Source organism: Saimiri boliviensis, chromosome 14 (assembly GCF_048565385.1).
Source record: "Saimiri boliviensis isolate mSaiBol1 chromosome 14, mSaiBol1.pri, whole genome shotgun sequence".
Taxonomy (NCBI): Eukaryota; Metazoa; Chordata; class Mammalia; order Primates; family Cebidae; genus Saimiri; species Saimiri boliviensis.
Window position 1 is genome coordinate 63,533,387 of NC_133462.1, and position 17,704 is coordinate 63,551,090.

At 44.8% G+C, this 17,704-nt stretch overlaps 2 pseudogenes; one reads left to right on the plus strand and one right to left on the minus strand.

The window, feature by feature from the left end:
* Window positions 1-17,704, plus strand: part of LOC101044949 (ribonuclease P protein subunit p14 pseudogene) — a 31,930-nt pseudogene that overhangs the window by 11,828 nt on the left and 2,398 nt on the right.
* Window positions 5,363-11,381, minus strand: LOC101044626 (uncharacterized; annotated as a pseudogene).

Here is a 17,704-nt window from a genome sequence, read left to right on the forward strand (position 1 = left end):
CTTGAGAGATGGATAACATCATCTAGAATCTCTAGAATTTTTTAATACAGCATATATAACTTTTAACAAAAAATTACTAGATATGTCTACATGACTGAAAAACAAGAGAAAAAAATAATAAAAGCCCTACGGGTAATCCAGATGAGTTAGCTGGTAATGAAGTTTAAATAGTTACGATTATTATATTTAAGAAAATAGAGATTTGTCAACTGTGAAAAAGAATCAAGTATATTCTGGAATAAACAATTCATTATCTGAAATTAACTATTTAGATTTTTCATTAGATTAGACACACACACACACACACACACACACACAAAGACAGAATTAGTAAACTGGAAGTCAGATCAGGAGGGAGAAAAAAGAAAGATACAGAAGAAAATGTGAGAGGTATATGAGACAGAGTGATGAGATCTAATATTGTAATTGGAATCCAAGAAGGAAAGAAGAGCAAATGAGGAAGAAGCAATATAAAGAGAATAATGCCTAAAGTTTCCCATAACAGATGAAAGACATCAACTAAAGATTCAAGAAGCTGACAACCCCAAGCTGGATAATACAAAAATCACATCGGTAACTTTGCTTCTAGTCAGGAAAATGGTTGTCTTTTGTAGTATGGAGTAGTTAATGTGATGGCAAACTAACATTCTCCTTTTCTATTTTTTTTTTTTTTTTTGAGACAGAGTCTCACTCTGTTGCCCAAGCTGGAGTGCAGTGGCACAATCTGAACTTAGTGCAACCTCTGCGTCCCACGTTCAAGTGATTCTCTTGCCTCAGCCTCTTGAGTAGCTGAGATTACAAGTGCCCACCACCATGCCTGGCTAATTTTTGTATTTTTAGTAGAGACGGGGTTTCATGATGTTCTCCAGGCTGGTCTCAAACTCCTGACCTCAAGTGATCCACAAGCCTTGGCCTCTCAAAGTGCTGGGATTACAGGCATGAGCCACCATACCCGTCCTCCTTTTCCATTTTGTAATTAAAATACTTAATTCATTTTTTATGTTTTCCATTAGACTACTTAATAGTTGCATTCACATAGTGTCTGCTAATAACATGTTACACTCCCTAGATTAACTAGAGGTTAGATTCTTTTGGAACTAGGGGAGTATCATCCTTGGATGGGTTCCTAAATGCCACATGCTTATACTGGGATACAACTATAGTTAAACTTTTTTTCTTTTTTCTTTTTTTTCTTTTTGAAAGAATGCCTCACTTTGTCACCCAGGCTGGACTGCAGTGGCACGATCTTGGCTCACTGCAGCCTTGACCTGCTGGGCTCAAGTGATCTTCCTACCTCAGCATGCTGAGTAGCTGGGACTACAGGTGCACTCTACCATGCCTAGCTAATTTTTGTATTTTGGTAGAGACAGGGTTTTGCCATGTTGCCCAGGCTGGTCTCAGACTCCTGAGAGTGATCTGCTGAAGTGATCTGCCTGCCTTGGCCTCCCAAAATACTGGAGTTACAGGAGTGCACCACCACGCCTGGCATATTAAACAATTTTATCTGCTATTTGTATCTTGTAAGATTTTTCCAATAAGCATAATAAAGTTGATTAAAGTATCTTAATTATTTTATATAATCAGTCAAATAATTTTTAATGTTAGGGCTGAAACTTCTAATTCTTTTTAAACTTTTAGATGCTACTAAGGAAAAAATTAAGAGGGGAGAGAAAACAAATAAATGGAGAAAAAAAAGAAAGGTTAGTAATTGTGAGTAGTATAAGAATAAGATTTGGCTACTAGAGGATATTGTACTTATTAAATAAGAAAATTTATAAGGAATTTGAAGAGATATAAGGCAAAGAATGGTTAACATAGTAGTTGACATGGTGGTGCTAAGCTTATAGTGTTCTTTGCTGCGTTTCAAATACTTCTGAGAAACCTATACAGACAGGTAAAATCTCATAGTTACAATTCTTTAGATTCTTTTAAATTTTGATGTTAACATAGTTATAAAATAGCATATGTGCTTTGAATTTTATAACATAGTTATAAAATAGTTAAAACATGGTTATAAAATAGCATATGTGCTTTGGATTTTACTCTGTTAGGCATTGGGAACATTTGAGCATCTTCAAACAAAAATAACATTTTCTAATGTTTGTTCTAGGAATATAATTCAATATCAGAATGACTTGGAGGAAAAAACCCTACGGGAAGCTATTGTAGCCTAGTGAGGAAGATAAATGTTAATAGAGCCAATTTATAGATTGGACTAAAGACAGTGATTGGGGTGGTTGAAAAAGAAAGAACAGATAGAAGAGATATTGCAGAGGTAAAATCTGTATGACCTAGTAACTGGATATAGGAAGTCTGGAAGACATAGTTTTATAGAAATGCATTGTTTTAATGGGATAAATCTTATTAAAAGTTCATCCTAAATGGTTTTTTAATACTGTGCACAAAATTCCCAAATTTAAAGCAGTATAAATTTTGGAAATTAAAAGTTTTGAGAAAGGGATAATTCCTTTAAAATAAGTATGATAAAGATTGGTGGATTTCAGGCAGACTTGGCAGGATACAAGTTTTCATACTCAGTGGAGGACTCTTGTAAGTCACTGGTACCCAATGGTGTTATAGTATCAACCCACTTTGGTGTGATTGGTGTCCTTATTAGCCATATAATCAACTAGTCAAATTGTAGAAGAGGAATAATCTGGTTAAGACATAATTAAACCTTATGAAATTCTTTAATTAACATTTGACAGACAAAGGGTTTAAATATACTTAACTTTATAAATGCCATCAGATATTTTTCCTAGGAAAAAGGGAATATGGCTGTTGCTGATGGTTTTTATAAAGTTAAGTATAGTTCACCCTTGAACAGCATGGCTTGAACTTCAAGAGTTCACGTACATGTGAATTTCTTTCAAACAAACGTGGATTGACAATACAGAATTTGTGGGATTCTAAACCTAAGGGCTGACTTTTTGTCAGCTGGTTCCACAAGACCATCTGCGAGACTTGAGTATGCATGAGTTTTGGTGTATGCAGAGGTCCTGGAACCAAACTTCCATGTAGACCGAGGAACAACCATATCTCAAAATAAACATTGCATTGTGTTTTTACAGTTCTTCTATACTCTATAAAAATGTTTTGTGTTTAGTACACACTTGAACTAAAAGTTCTAAGTAATTCCTACCTTGCAAATATTTTTTTTTTTTACAGTAAATTGGAGGTAGATAGAGTCATTGGCTTGGAAAATGTTCTTGGAGGCCACAGATTCAATGTCTGATGCAAGCATTCTGTCATAAACTGTTTCATTAGGATAGGGGCACTCTATAATTGATAGGCTGGGATTTGCTATACAACTGACCAACTATTACAAGGATCTGGTTAATTATAAATTACTTTTCTTCCTTTAAAATGTGCAGCACAGGCTGGGCATGGTGGCTGACGCCTGTAATCCCAGCACTTTGGGAGGCCTAGGTGAGTGGATCAGACTAATGCCCAGACTAATGCTAAAAAGAGAAAAAGCTTTAACTCTGAGTAAAGTTCAGATTATTCATTATTGCAACTATTAAGGAGAATATTCAAAACTTGGAAATAAGGTTAAGTGATGTCTGCATGACCTTTTAATGTCATGCTAGAGCACTGTTTAAAAAGGCTAACAGTTATCTAATTCTCCAGGGAAAGTAATTTTGTTGGAAACTGTATTCACTATGGCTTGGAGCTCACATATCTACATAACAATTTTATAGCTAGAGGCTAACTTAAATAAAATGGATGAAGTGTGACAATTCTCTTTTCTGACCAGTAGAAAGGGTAACTGCTAAAAAGTGAACAAATGAGATTCCAGGGAAGCTTTGGGCTTTTTGATGGTGTTGACAATCAAAGACCTATAGAGCTGGATCTAGAAGAGGCCACTGTGAGGCAAGTGCAGGACAGAAAAAACCACCCTGAGGCAGGAGATGAGCCTGGAGTGTCCACTAAGAGGCAGAAGAGAAGCCTTGAGAGGCCACGGTGAGGCACAAGCTGGTATAAGAAAGGCCAATGTGAAAAAAAAAAAAAAAAGCTGAACCTTGAGAGGCAGACATGACACTGAGGATGGGTCTGAAGAGGCCACTGTGAGACAACGTAAGACCTGCCAAAATGGCTGAAAAACAGGTAGTAACAAGGCCAGATAAGGCCCAGATAGTGAATAGCTGCACTGAAGAGGATGTGGTCAGGTAGGAGCTGGGCCTGTCCGGGCCGCCGGTAGGCTGAAGGAAGACCTTGAAAGCCTGACTGAAAAAAAAAGCTAAAGTCTGCAGAGGCTGCTGGGAGCTGGGCAGGAGCTGGAACAAACTTGGTTGTTGCGAGGCAGGAGTTGAGCCTGTAGACTCAGCGAGGAAGAAGAGCTGGGCCTGGGGAGGCCTCCAGGAGGGAGGCAGAAGCCCAGCCTGGAGAGGCCTCTGGAAGGGCAGGAGCTGGGCCTGGAGAGGCCGATTCCAGGGCCATAGAGGCCTGCTGGGGCCACTGGGAGGAGGCTGGAGCCGGCCTGAGAGAAGACGACTTGAGGAAGTTTTGGGCCTGGAGATGCCATCGGAGGGCAGGAGCTGAGCCTGGAGAGACCATGAGGCATGAGCTGGGTGGGCCTAGGGGAGCTTGACTTGAAGACGTTTGGGGCCTACAGAGGCCACCAGGAGCTGCGCAGGAACTGACTGAGTCCACAGAGGTTGTTGTGAAGCGAGGCAGAAGCTGGGCCTGTAGACGCATCCAGGAGGAAGAGCTGGGCCTGGAGAGGAAGCCAGGAGGCAGCACCTCGGCCTGGAGAGGCCACGAGTGGCATGAGCTGGGCCTGGAGGGCCTGCCAAAAGGCTTCCAAGAACTGGGCCTGGAAGGCCACTGTGAGGAACGAGCTGGGCCTGCAGAGGCCACTCACTGGGACGCAGGAGCTGGGCCTCCAGAGACTGCCATGTCCATACCTCCCCAGCCCGGCCCTCCTTGTCTCTCCATCCATACTCTGCCCCTGCCATCCATGTACCAGACAGTGGCAGGCTGGTCTTTCTACAGCAAACTGGACTAGGGCCCTTCCCTACCCACAGCTCTCAGAGCTAAAGTTGGAGTTAAGCCTCACATGGTTTGGCTTGGTATTGAGAGCTCTTTCCCCCTCGGCACTGGCTCATCCAGAGCACTCACAGCACAGGGCAGGGCAGGAGCCCCCTTATTCAAATGTGGGTTTGGTAAAGAACTGGGTATGAGATGGTAATTTCCCTAAGAGAAACAGGGCTGAGATGGGAGAATTTTCTGGGTTCAGAGTTAGACCTCCAGAGTGCAAGCTTCCTTTGAGACACCAAATGGAGGGGTCCCACTGGCAGCTGGCTCCTGGTCTGGAGCTTCAGGGAGAGGTCTCAGCTCAGAGCCGCATTCAAGAGCCAGCTTAAATGCAGCTTCCTGCAGGGAACCCCCAGAGCTTCCACAGCCTCAGATCTGCCCCTCTGCATACTCCAGATCTTTTGCCAAGTGGCGTTTGACTCTTCATATCATCTCCCTTTTATGCCTGGGAGTAAAGGTGAGGTGCAGGGATTTAAACTTGTGTACTCTGGTGCCGTCGGGGAGAAAGTGTCAAGTAGAGAGGCTCAGCTTGGAAAGAGGGAGACTCAGAGGAGAGTCAAGGACATGTGAGCAGGCAAGCCTGGGAGCAGGAAAAGAGATGAGAGTGAGCAGAGGCAAGTGCCGGGGCAGGGGAACAGGTGGGAGAATTGGGGAATCAGGGGGCTGGAGAGGTGGGGGTGGGGATGCGGGTGAGGGGCTGCCTGGCTGTCCAGGCTCAGGAGTCAATTACATTCTCCCACAAGGGCCAGCTCACCCGGTCACTCCAAAGCCCTTCCTCTGTTGGTGGGCCCAGAGGGCGCAGAGGATGGATGACTCAATTGGGCAGGCCTGAGGTGGACTTGGGTGGGTGCTGGCTGGACTCCTGGCCATGGGGAGCAGCCACCACCCTGCCTACCGTATCCACTTTCCAGCTGGCTGCCTCTCTGAGCAGATGCAATATTGGGTGGCTTGTGAAACGTGCTCCTAGTGCACCTGCTGCTTGCTGCTCTGGGCTCTCCAGAGGGGTTTCCCGTGGAGGCTGGGCCTAGATTTTGAATCCTGCCCCTCATACCTGGTTCCCCTCCCCCAGAGGCCAGCTACTTGAGTACCTGGAAGCCAGTCTATCCCCAGAGTATAGCTGGGTTTGTTCCACAGCACTTCATGGCATATATATTTGGACTGACTGCTCATTTCATAGAGAGGGGTGTGTCTTGCCCCAGCTCATCTGGCATATCTAAAGCAACTGTGGGGTCAGAATCTGCAGCTCCCAGCCCCCAGCCTTGCAACATTAGGGGGGTGCTGGACCCCACATCTCTGAAGTCCCACCGGCAGGCTCCTGAGTCCAGGGCTGCTGTGCAGGCTGTGGGGTTCATGCTCCAGCTCTGGGCCCACCTGATGTGCTCAGGCTGCTCACCTTTGGGCCTGTCCTGCCTCTCAGGTTTCAGCTGACCTGGAGGGCTTCTCCCTCATCTTGACTACCAGCTATTGGCTCTGACTTAAGAGGTTCCCAGAACCTTAGACCATTTGGCTCAACCCCCCATTTCTCAGCTGGGGAAACGGACCAAAGAGGGGAAGCAACTTTCTCATGGACCCCCAGCAAGTCAGAGTCAGAACTGGGTCTAGGAGCCTCTTTCCAACAGAGGTTCTCCCTGACCCCTGAGCCTTCTTTAGCCTCTCATTAACTTCCCCATTAAGGAGACCGCCCTGCAGAGGCTGGAAATGGTGCTGTCCAGGGTGGTGTGTGTCCGTGACTGTGCCTGTGTTTGTATTTATGAGTGTGTAGGGGGGCGGGGATGAGGGGTGGGAATAAACAGCAGCATGCTAGGGGCTGGAATGCACTTCAGCTCACCCCCAAAAAAGGCACGGAGGCGGGCTGCCTGCACGGCACATGCTTACGCTTTCCAATCCACTGAATGCCTGTGAGGCTGGCTGGGCGAACAAGACGAAGGACAGGACCTTCCCCAACAGATGGCAATCGTGGTCCAGGATGGGTGGAAGCTTCTACAGCAACTTTGGGGGCTGCATTCCAGTCCATGGGCTGACAGTTAAGCTGAGAAGCCGCCTCTAGGGGTCAGTCATGTTCCAGTGACTCTGATGAGGACAGGTGAAACTCTATCTCTAATAAAAATACAAAAAAGTTAGCCAGGTGTGGTGGCAGGTCCCTGTAATCCCAGCTACATGGGAGGCTGAGGAAGGATAATCGCTTGAACCCAGGAGGCAGAGGTTCAGTGAGCTGAGATCACACCACTGCACTCCAACCTGGGCGACGAGAGCGAGACTGTGACTCAACAAAAAGAAAGGATGCTGGAGGGTGGGGGAATCTGCTGCTGATCTGTGTCTGTATCCCTGGCTTTATGGGGTGTATACCTCCCCAGTATCCCCAGGACAGGAGCTTGCAAATGCTGTAAAACCTGGAGGCCACTGCAAAACTGTAGAAATCAGGCTAGCAAAGGTAATAGGATGGAATAGGTTTTTATAAAAGTTTGATGAGTATTTGTATAGTAAAAGAAAAACAAGACCTATCTATCTATTGAGAATAATATAATCTTGGTGGAAAACTGGGACAAGGATGTACAAGGAAAGTTCATGAAAGAACAGTCTGAATGATGGGTCTTTGTCACAGGGAGAGGGCACAGGGCAGTGCTTAGTGCACAGCCTCTGGAGCCAGGCAATCCAGATTTGTATTTCTGCTGCCACTACTTAACCTTCCCTGTGACCTTAGGGAAAATGACTTCCCTGCACTGCACCTTAACTTCCTCATATATAAAGGGGAAATAACCTTTACAATAAGTCTTCTAGGATGAAATGAAATAATTCAAGGAAAGTAACTTAACAATATCCAAAACGCTAACTTCTTTTTTTTTTTTTTTTTTTTTTTTTTTTTTTTTTTTGAGACGGAGTTTCGCTCTTGTTACCCAGGCTGGAGTGCAATGGCGCGATCTCGGCTCACCGCAACCTCCGCCTCCTGGGTTCAGGCAATTCTCCTGCCTCAGCCTCCTGAGTAGCTGGGATTACAGGCACGCGCCACCATGCCCAGCTGATTTTTTTTTGCATTTTTAGTAGAGACGGGGTTTCACCATGTTGACCAGGATGGTCTCGATCTCTTGACCTCGTGATCCACCCGCCTCGGCCTCCCAAAGTGCTGGGATTACAGGCTTGAGCCACCGCGCCCGGCTTAAAACGCTAACTTCTAACCAAATAGAAATTAGCTGTTGTTAACTTTTATGAACATGAATTCCAAATTTTATATAAAATAATACCAAGTTGAATACAGTAATGTACACACACAAATAATGCATCATGGCGAATTACGTTTTATTACAATAATGCAAGGGCAGAGTCAACACATAATGCAGTAATAATGCTAGCATCCTTTTTTCTTTTTCTTTTTTCTTTTTTTTTTTAGACAAAGTCTCTCTGTCACACAGGCTGGAGTGCAGTGTCAAGGTCTCAGCTCACTGCAACCTCCCATTCCCAGCTGAAGCATTCCTCCCCACAGCTTTCCAAAGTGCTAGGATTACAAGTGTGTGCCACCACACCTGGCCCTATTTTCCTTAGTATATAGCAATTTTCACACTTAATGATAAAATTTTAGAAGGAATTTTCATCAAAGTTAGGACGTAGACAAGGCTGGCTTCTATCACTGTCTCTATGGAACGTGGCACTGGAGGTCCTAGGCAATGTGTTCAGCTGGTACATAGGAAGTTGCCTTTTTTTTTTTTTTTTTAAATAGGTTACGAGATGTCCAACATCAGAAATGTATGTGAGTCAACCTGTAATAGAAATAAATCTGCCAGGTGAGATGGATCATTCCTGTAATCCTAGCACTTTGAGAGGCTGAGGCAAGTGGATCACCTGAGGTTAGAAACTGGAGACCAGCCTGGCCAACATGGTGAAACATCTCTACTAAAAATGCAAAAATTAGCTGGGTGTGATGGCACATGCCTATAATCCCAGCTACTTGGGAGGCTGAGGCAGAAGAATCACTTAAACCCAGGAGGTGAAGGTTGCAGTGTGTGGAGATCATGCCACTGGACTCCAGCCTGGGTGACAGAGTGAGACTCTACAAGAAAGAAAGAGAAAGAAATCAACCGGCACGGTGGCTCACACCTGTACTCCCAGCACTTTGGGAGGTCAAGGCAGGAGAATTGCTAGAACCTGGGAGGTAGAGGTTGCAGTGTGTGGAGACCATGCTACTGCACTCCAGCCTGGGTGACAGAGTGAGACTCTGAAAAAAAGAGAGGAAGTAAGATGGGAGAGGGGAAGGGAAGGAGGGAGGGAAATCAACCAGGCGCGGTGGCTCACACCTGTACTCCTAGCACTTTGGGAGGTGTAGGTGGGCAGATCACCTGAGGTCAAGAGTTGGAGACAAGCCTGGCCAAAATGGTGACACCCTGTCTCTACTAACAAATATACAAAAATTAGCCAGGCATGGTAGCAGGCTCCTGTAATTCCACCTACTCAGGAGGCTGAGGCAGGAGAATCTCTTGAACCTAGGAGGTGGAGGTTGCAGTGAGCCAAGATTGTGCCACTGCACTCCAGCCTGGGTGACCGAGTGAGACTCTGTCTCAAAAAAAGAAGAAGAAGAAGAAAAAAAGAAACATATGAAGAAAATAAAATTTTTAAATTGGAAAGAAGAAAACTACCTGTATTTGCAGACCATATGATTGTCTATGCAGAAAATCCAGGAGAATATACTGATAAATTATTTGGACTAGTAACAGAGTTTGAAAGGTTTTTGAATTCAAAATCAACTTAAAAAAAAAAAAACTATTAGCATTCCTGTACATCAGAAATAACAAATTAGAAAATGTAATAGAAAAAGAGATTCTATTCACAGTAGCAACAAAACCCTGAGAATATATCTAGCAAAATGTACACAGACCTTTCATGAAGAGTATTGCTATAGCTGGAATGTGTCTCCCAAAATTCCTGTTAAAACTTAATTGCCAGGATGATGGTATTAAGTGGGGCCTTTAAGAAGTGAGTAAGTCAGTAGGGTGAGTGCTCATGCATGAGATTAGTGCCTTATAAAGGGCTTGAGGTGGCGATAAATCTGTTCCTTCTGCCTCATGAGAACATAGCATTTGTCTGCTCCAGAGGAACCAGCATTCAAGATACCATCTTGGAAGCAGACACCAGGCCCTAACTAGACACTGTACCTGCTGGAGCCCTGATCTTCTTCCCACCCTCCAGAACTGAGAGAGTACCTTCTGCTCTTTGTAAATTACCCAGTCTCAGGTGTTTTGCACTACAAAAAGACTAAGACAAATATAAAAATTATCCATGGACTTAAAGGAGGAATGGAAATATATGCCATATATATTATGAATGGTAGGACTCAATGCTGTAAACCTATTATTTCTCACTGAATTAATCTATAAATTCAAGCAATTCCTAGACAAATCCCAATAGAGTTGTTTTTGGAACTTGACAGGCTGATCTGAAATGTAGTCACTGAGGGTCCAAGAATAGTGTAGCTGGCCGGGCACAGTGGCTTACACCTGTAATCCCAGCACTTTGGGAGGCCAAGGTGGGCAATCACATGAGGTCAGCAGTTCAAGACCAGCCTGGCCAATGTGGTGAAATACCATCTCTACAAAAAATACAAAAATTAGGTGGGCATGGTGGCATGTGCCTGTAGTTGCAGCTACCTGAAAGGCTGAGGCAGGAGAATTGCTCAAACCTGGTAGGCGGAGGGGGTAAGTGAGCCAAGATCAAGCCATTGCATTCTTGGGTGACAAAGTGAGACTTCGTAGATGGCTCACACCTATAATCCCGGCACTTTGGGAGGCCGAGGCAGGCAGATCATAAGGTGAAGAGATCGAGACCATCCTGGCCAACATGGTGAAACCTCATCTCTATTATAATACAAAAAAATTGGCCAGGCATCGTGGCACACACCTGTAGTCCAAGCTACTCGGGAAACTGAGACAGGAGAATTGCTTTATCCCAGGTGGTGGAGGATGCAGTGAGCTGATATCCTGCCAATGCACTACAGCCCGGGAGACAGAGCAAAGCTTCGTCTCACTATCTATATCTATCTGTCTATCTATCTATCTATCTATCTATCTATCTATCTATATAGTGCAGCAGACACTGTGCCATCCCCATAGCCCTTGGCATTGCCAGCCACATATGTGCCAGGGACTGATGCCTTCAAGAACACTCTCAGTGTATTCATCATGCCTTTTCATTTCCTGTATTTCCTGATGTGTTGACAGCTGGGGCCTTGCTGATCCTGGAGAGACTGCTCCACCCAGGGTGAGCCAGTTCCTAGAGACAGTAAAGGACTCACCTGCAAGTGCACCTTCAATCTGCAAACCAGCCAATCCAAAGCCCATAACCCCAACCACCTCCTTCATCGGGCTCTTACACTGGGCCACTGTCCATCTGTCCTCATCACCCCACGGCCATGAACCGGACAACTAGGGACAGCCCTATGCCCCAGAGCCAAGTAAAATTATTCAAACTAGTCATAGCTAAGCCTGTGCCTGCTTACCCTGCCTTGCCTTGCCTTTCCCTTGGATGCCACAAATAAAGCTCTTGCCCACATTTTCCCCTAGTTTCTTTGACTTCTTGACTGACCCTGGTGCCTCTCCATGTATCCCTGCATAGCTTGGATTGCCACTTGTTTCTATGGACCTCTGCGTATGAAAAACTCTTCCCTTCGGGATAGTCATTTCCATATCTATATATCTTAGTGTATCTGATTAAAGTAAATCTTGTGTCCATTTTAAAACAGCCATGAGGAATGGAAGTTGGTGAATAAATGCCACAGCTTCCCCACCCCTCAGCTGCAGTATCTTTGAAGGGCCTAGTGAGTTTGAGCCCCAGTTACCCTTTCTGGCAACCTGCTCATAAATGCACCATCTGTTTGCTTTCTTCCCATCCAATGTCACTTCCCACCCAATGTCACTTCCCACCCTCTTACCTGCACTTCCTGGAAACACCTTCTAAAAAAATGCTTGTACCTGAATCCTTGACTCAGGCTTTGCTTCTATTAGAACTTGAAGATATATTCAAAGAATACGAACCTGCATAGAGGTTGGTGGGTAATGGAAGGTTGAAGATTTGTGCGCATACTATGATAGCAAAGGAATTAGGACAGTGAAGTGTTCAGGGGATGCACAAATCAGCCAGTGGAACTGAAGAGGAACCAAGCAAAAGACCCATGACACATGGAAACTTGATATGAGACAGAAGTTGCCTTGTAGATTATTGGGGAAAGGACAGAATATTCTACAAATGGTGTTTGCACAATTGATTTTCTATATGGAAAGTAAATACAACTAGATCGTTCACATCATATCAAAAATAAACGCCAATTGATTAAAAGATCTAGTTATGAAAGGCGAAACTTTGAAACTGCATGTTTTGTGGCGCATGCCTGTGATCCCAGCACTTGGGGAGGCCGAGGCGGGCGGATCATGAGGTCAGGAGTTGAGAACATCCTGGCCAATATGGTAAAACCCCACCTCTACTAAAAATACAAAAATTAGCCAAGCCTGGTAGCATGCGCCTGTAGTCCCAGCTACTTGGGAGGGTGAGGCGGGAGAATCTCTTGAACCCAGGAGCAGAGGTTGCAGTGAGCCAAGATTGTGCCACTGCACTGCAGCCTGGGCGACAGAGTGAGACTCTGTCTCAAAACAAACAAACAAACAAAAAGCCTTTGAAAGCATTTAGCGGAAACATATGCGGATATCATGATTGGGGCAGCATCTTAGTTTGTGCTGCTCTAACATAATGCCATAGACTGGGTGGCTTAAACAACAAACACTGATTTCTTCCAGTTCTGGAGGCTAGATGGCCAAGATCAGGGTGTCAGCTTAGTTGCTTGCGGCGGGCCCACCTCTTGGTTCACAGAGAGCCATCTGCTTGTATCCTCACATGGCAGAGAGCAAGAAAGACACGAAGCAGCTCTCTTGTATCTCCCCACTTTTTTGTTTTTTGTTTTTCTCTAAGGTTGAGTCTCACTCTGCTGTCCAGGTTGGAGTGCAGTGGTGTGAACCGGGCTCACTACAACCTCCACCTCCCGGGTTCAAGCAGTTCTCCTTCCTCAGCCTCCTGAGTAGCTGGGATTACAGGCACCTGCCACCACACCCAGCTAATTTTTGTATTTTAGTAGAGATGGGGTTTCACCATGTTGGCCAGGTTGGTCTGGAATTCCTGATCTCGTGATCTGCCTGCCTCGGCCTCCCAAAGTGCTGGGCTTACGGGCCTGAGCCACCTCGCCCAGCCTGATTCTTTATTTTTATTTTAAAAATTTTCTAAGTTCCTGGATACAAGCATAGAACGTGTCTTTGTTACACGGGGGATATGTGTGCCATGGTGGTTTGCTGCAGTCAACCCGTCATCTAGGTTTTAAGTCCCACATGCATTAGCTGTTTGTCCTAATGATTCTTTAAAAATTCTCTGAATATTGGCAGTTGGCTCAAGCCCACCAGATTTAGGTCCTGAGTGAGGCTGGAGGCAAGCCTGTACCTTTTATTTTTAAATTTCTTTCTTTCTTTCTTTCTTTTTTGAGATGGAGTTTCACTCTTGTTACCCAGGCTGGAGTGCAGTGGCGCAATCTCTGCTCACTGAAACTTCTGGCTCCGAGGTTCAAGCAATTCTCCTGCCTCAGCCTCCTGAGTAGCTAGGACTACAGGCGCACGCCACCATGCCCGGCTAATAGAGACGGGGTTTCACCATGTTGACCAGGATGGTCTCAATCTCTTGACCTCGTGATCTACCCGCCTCGGCCTCCCAAAGTGCTGGGATTACAAGCGTGAGCCAGGGCGCCCGCCCTATTTATTTCATTTTTTTAAAAAATTATTTTTATTTATTTATTTTTTTGAGACAGAGTTTCGCTCTTGTTACCCAGGCTGGAGTGCAATGGCGCGATCTCGGCTCACCGCAACCTCCGCCTCCTGGGTTCAGGCAATTCTCCTGCCTCAGCCTCCTGAGTAGCTGGGATTACAGGCACGCGCCACCATGCCCAGCTAATTTTTTTGGATTTTTAGTAGAGATGGGGTTTCACCATGTTGACCAGGATGGTCTCGATCTCTTGACCTTGTGATCCACCCGCCTCGGCCTCCCAAAGTGCTGGGATTACAGGCTTGAGCCACCGCACCCGGCTATTTCATTTTTTAAAGAGATACAGTCTTGTTCTGTCACCAAGGCTGGAGTGCAAGTGGCATGATCATAGCTCACTGCAGACTTGAACTGCTGGGCTCAAGTGAGCCTCCTGCTTCAGCTTCCAAAGCATCAGGATTACGGGTGGGAGCCACTGTTCCTGGAGCTAGGCCTGTACCTTTCATCCTGTGGACTGTGGACATCAGCCACTCCTGGGTGCTGATATTTTAAAACATCATTTTTGCCTTTCCCATTGATCAAGCAAGTCACTATAGTCAGCCTACTTTTTGGGGAAGGGGAATCAGACACCAGCAGAGAATTAGGGTAGCTGATCCTTCAGCAATACTTTTTTTTTCTCTGTCAGTTTAGTAGGAGAAAAGTATGATTTTAATTGCATTTGTTTCATTACAAGAAAGATCAAACATGATCTTTTAATGAGCCAGCTTTTAATGAGCCTGTAGCTTCTGCCTAGACTGTTTGCTCTTTGAACACTCTCTGTCCTTCAGAACCCAGCCACCATGTGTGAAAAGCCCAAATCACAAGGAGTGGGCAAATGGCCAGGAGGAAGCATCTACTTCCTATGTGAGTCAAGTTAGGGTAGCATTCTCAGCTAAAGAAGCATGTGTTCTTTCTTAGACAGCCATTCAGGGTAAATGGACCTGAAATATCAGGAGGCAGTCAAGCCACATGTATTATCAGTTCTCAGGCTGTCGGGGTTGTTAGTCTTGGTTTGTCTGTATCAACTGGTCCATACAAACCAAAAATGACAGCTAACAGATTAACAGAGAATGATACCTAAATAAATAGAAAAGAGGAAGAAAAAATGAATTATACTTCTCTTTTGGAGCTCTCCTGTGAGAACAAAGCTGGAATTGATATTTTTCTGGGGACCAACTGATTGTGGCCATCAAAGTTCTGAGTTATGAGAGGCACACATTTTTAGCATTAGACAGTAAGTTATCCTAAGCAAAAGTGTCTCCAGGCAAAGAGAGGAGACATCAAGCACTGTGCTTTTGGTAGCTGTGGATTTGCTAAGTTGTTCCTAGAGCAGCATCACGTTGCAAAATAAGCAGTTTTCCAGGAATCAAGGGAACTAGGTTCAAGTTACTGCCAGAGAGGCAGAGAGGCCTCTACAGCTGATGAGAAATGGGTTCAATGCCAAGTACTTTTCTTACAACCTTGGAAAAGTTAACCATCTAAACCTCTGCTTCCATACCTGTAAAATGGGGATAAAAATACCTGCCCCACCATGTTTGTGGGGATCAAATGAGATAATGCATGCACCATGCTCAGCATGTGCCTCACTCACATGGAAAATGTCCCAAGAGGGTGGGTCATTTTTTGCTACTGTTGCCAGTGATTTGCTGTTTAATGTTGGGCAAATTGCTTAGCTCCTGGCTACACTGGAAATAATGTTGCTGCCTCATCTACCTCCCAGAGTTAGTGTGGAGGTCAAATGAGAAAATCAATTGAAGGAAGGCAATGTGATGTGGTGTTAGGTGGGAGGCATCCAAGCTCAGCCTCAGGAAACAGAGGCTGCACCATGGGTGCAGCTTACTGAGCACCCAGAGGCAAATGAGCAAGTAGAAAACAAGAGCACACACATTAACACAGCAAGTAGCCTTTGAACATGTGTCATAATCATAGAGTAACTCCCTTTGGTTCCAGGAGGTTTTTTTGTTTGTTTGTTTTGGTTTTTTTGAGACGAAGTTTTGCTCTTGTTACCCAGGCTGGAGTGCAATGGCACGATCTCGGCTCACCGCAACCTCCGCCTCCTGGGTTCAGGCAATTCTCCTGCCTCAGCCTCCTGAGTAGCTGGGATTACAGGCACGCGCCACCATGCCCAGCTAATTTTTTGTATTTTTAGTAGAGACGGGGTTTCACCGTGTTGACCAGGATGGTCTCGACCTCTTGACCCTGTGATCCACCCGTCTTGGCCTCCCAAAGTGCTGGGAATACAGGTGTGAGCCACTGCACCCGGCAAAAAATTATTAATAATTTCAAGACAGCAAGAGTCTTATCTGGCTAGAAGGCTTATAGATAAGGTAACAACACCCCTGTCCCATTTCCTTTATAATTATTACACATGGTTGTTCAGTAAATATTGGATAAGCAAAGGAATGCATTCTTAAGTTTTTGACTACTGTGTGAGAGACATCTTGAGTGACACAAACTGAAATCAAACATGAGCACTGCAGTGCCTCAAAGAGTATATAATCTAATGAACGATACAGCTGCATCATAATTGCCTCAATGTTCATTCAGCTCTTCATTCTGCTTCTGTTCTGGGTAAGCTGTCTGTGTTGGTGTCCCTATGCACCTATCTGTTAAGCGCATTTGGAAAGTACCTACTGTGTACCCAGAAGATGGGGACACAGTGGTAAAAGGCCTGCTTCCTGCACTTAAAGGTTTTATAAACTACTGGAGGCGGGGGAACAGTAAAGTGGGAAGAAGAAGCAACAGCAAAAGCATGTGCATTTACATCACTTCTTGATAAGTACAGTGACAGAGTATTTGGGGGCTGTTCTGAGAACACAGAAGGATCTATAATGCTCACAGCATGTGGAAGGGGCTCTGGTTTCCAGTTCTAGGCAGCCACTTAATGCCGTCTGAAACAAAATATAATGCACCTCACCCCCTACTCTCCCACACCCTCAAGATCAAGTGCGATAATGTGAGTGAAAGCACTTTGTAAACTGTAAAGCATCATTCAAATGTTAATAAAGGAGTTTCTTGACGACAAAGTCTTTTCTGTTTATAGCAGTATTATCGGGCTTGTTTATTTGGATAAAGTACATATTTCTCCCATTCTGTTTGGAGTTTGGAGCCTTTTTTTTTTTTCTTTTGCCTAGTGGCTTAATTTCTTTTCTACTAAGGAGAGGCCAACCTCAACTGTATCCCCCTTTGCCCTGGATTCTAGAAAGTCCCATGGCCCTGAGCAGGTGCCAGAAGTGGCTTGGAAGCAGTTAGCGGCAGTGCTCAGTTCACACAGAGAGGAACAGCCTGTTCCTGGAATGTAACTTTCCCTGAATCAAATCCTAGCTGAGATGGGAGCCTGAGCTGGAAAACTTCCAACTTTTACTGCAGGGCTTTAAAGAATATATTTGTTCCAGCAAAAGAATTGTAACTCGAATGCAATACAGTAAAATGTTCTAGAAAACACTTAACCTCTATTGGCTTGTGAACACCTTTTTCAGTTATATAAAAACTTGCACATTTTTAGAAACTTAAATTATTATTTTTGCCTTGAATATGATAAATAATTTTTGTTTTTGTCTTTAGCACCTTAGTATTATAATGCTAATTTTAAAAATATATATATTTTATTGCGTTTTAGGTTTTGGGGTACACATGAAGAACGTGCAAGATTGTTGCATAGGTACATACATGGCAGTGTGGTTTGCTGCCTTCCTCCCCATCACCTATATCTGGCATTTCTCCCCATGTTATCCCTCCCCAACTCCCTACCCACCACTGTCCCTCCTCCTCTAGTTCCCCCACACAGACCCTAGTGTGGTGTGATGCTCCCCTCCCTGTGTCCATGTGTTCTCATTGTTCAACACCCACCTAT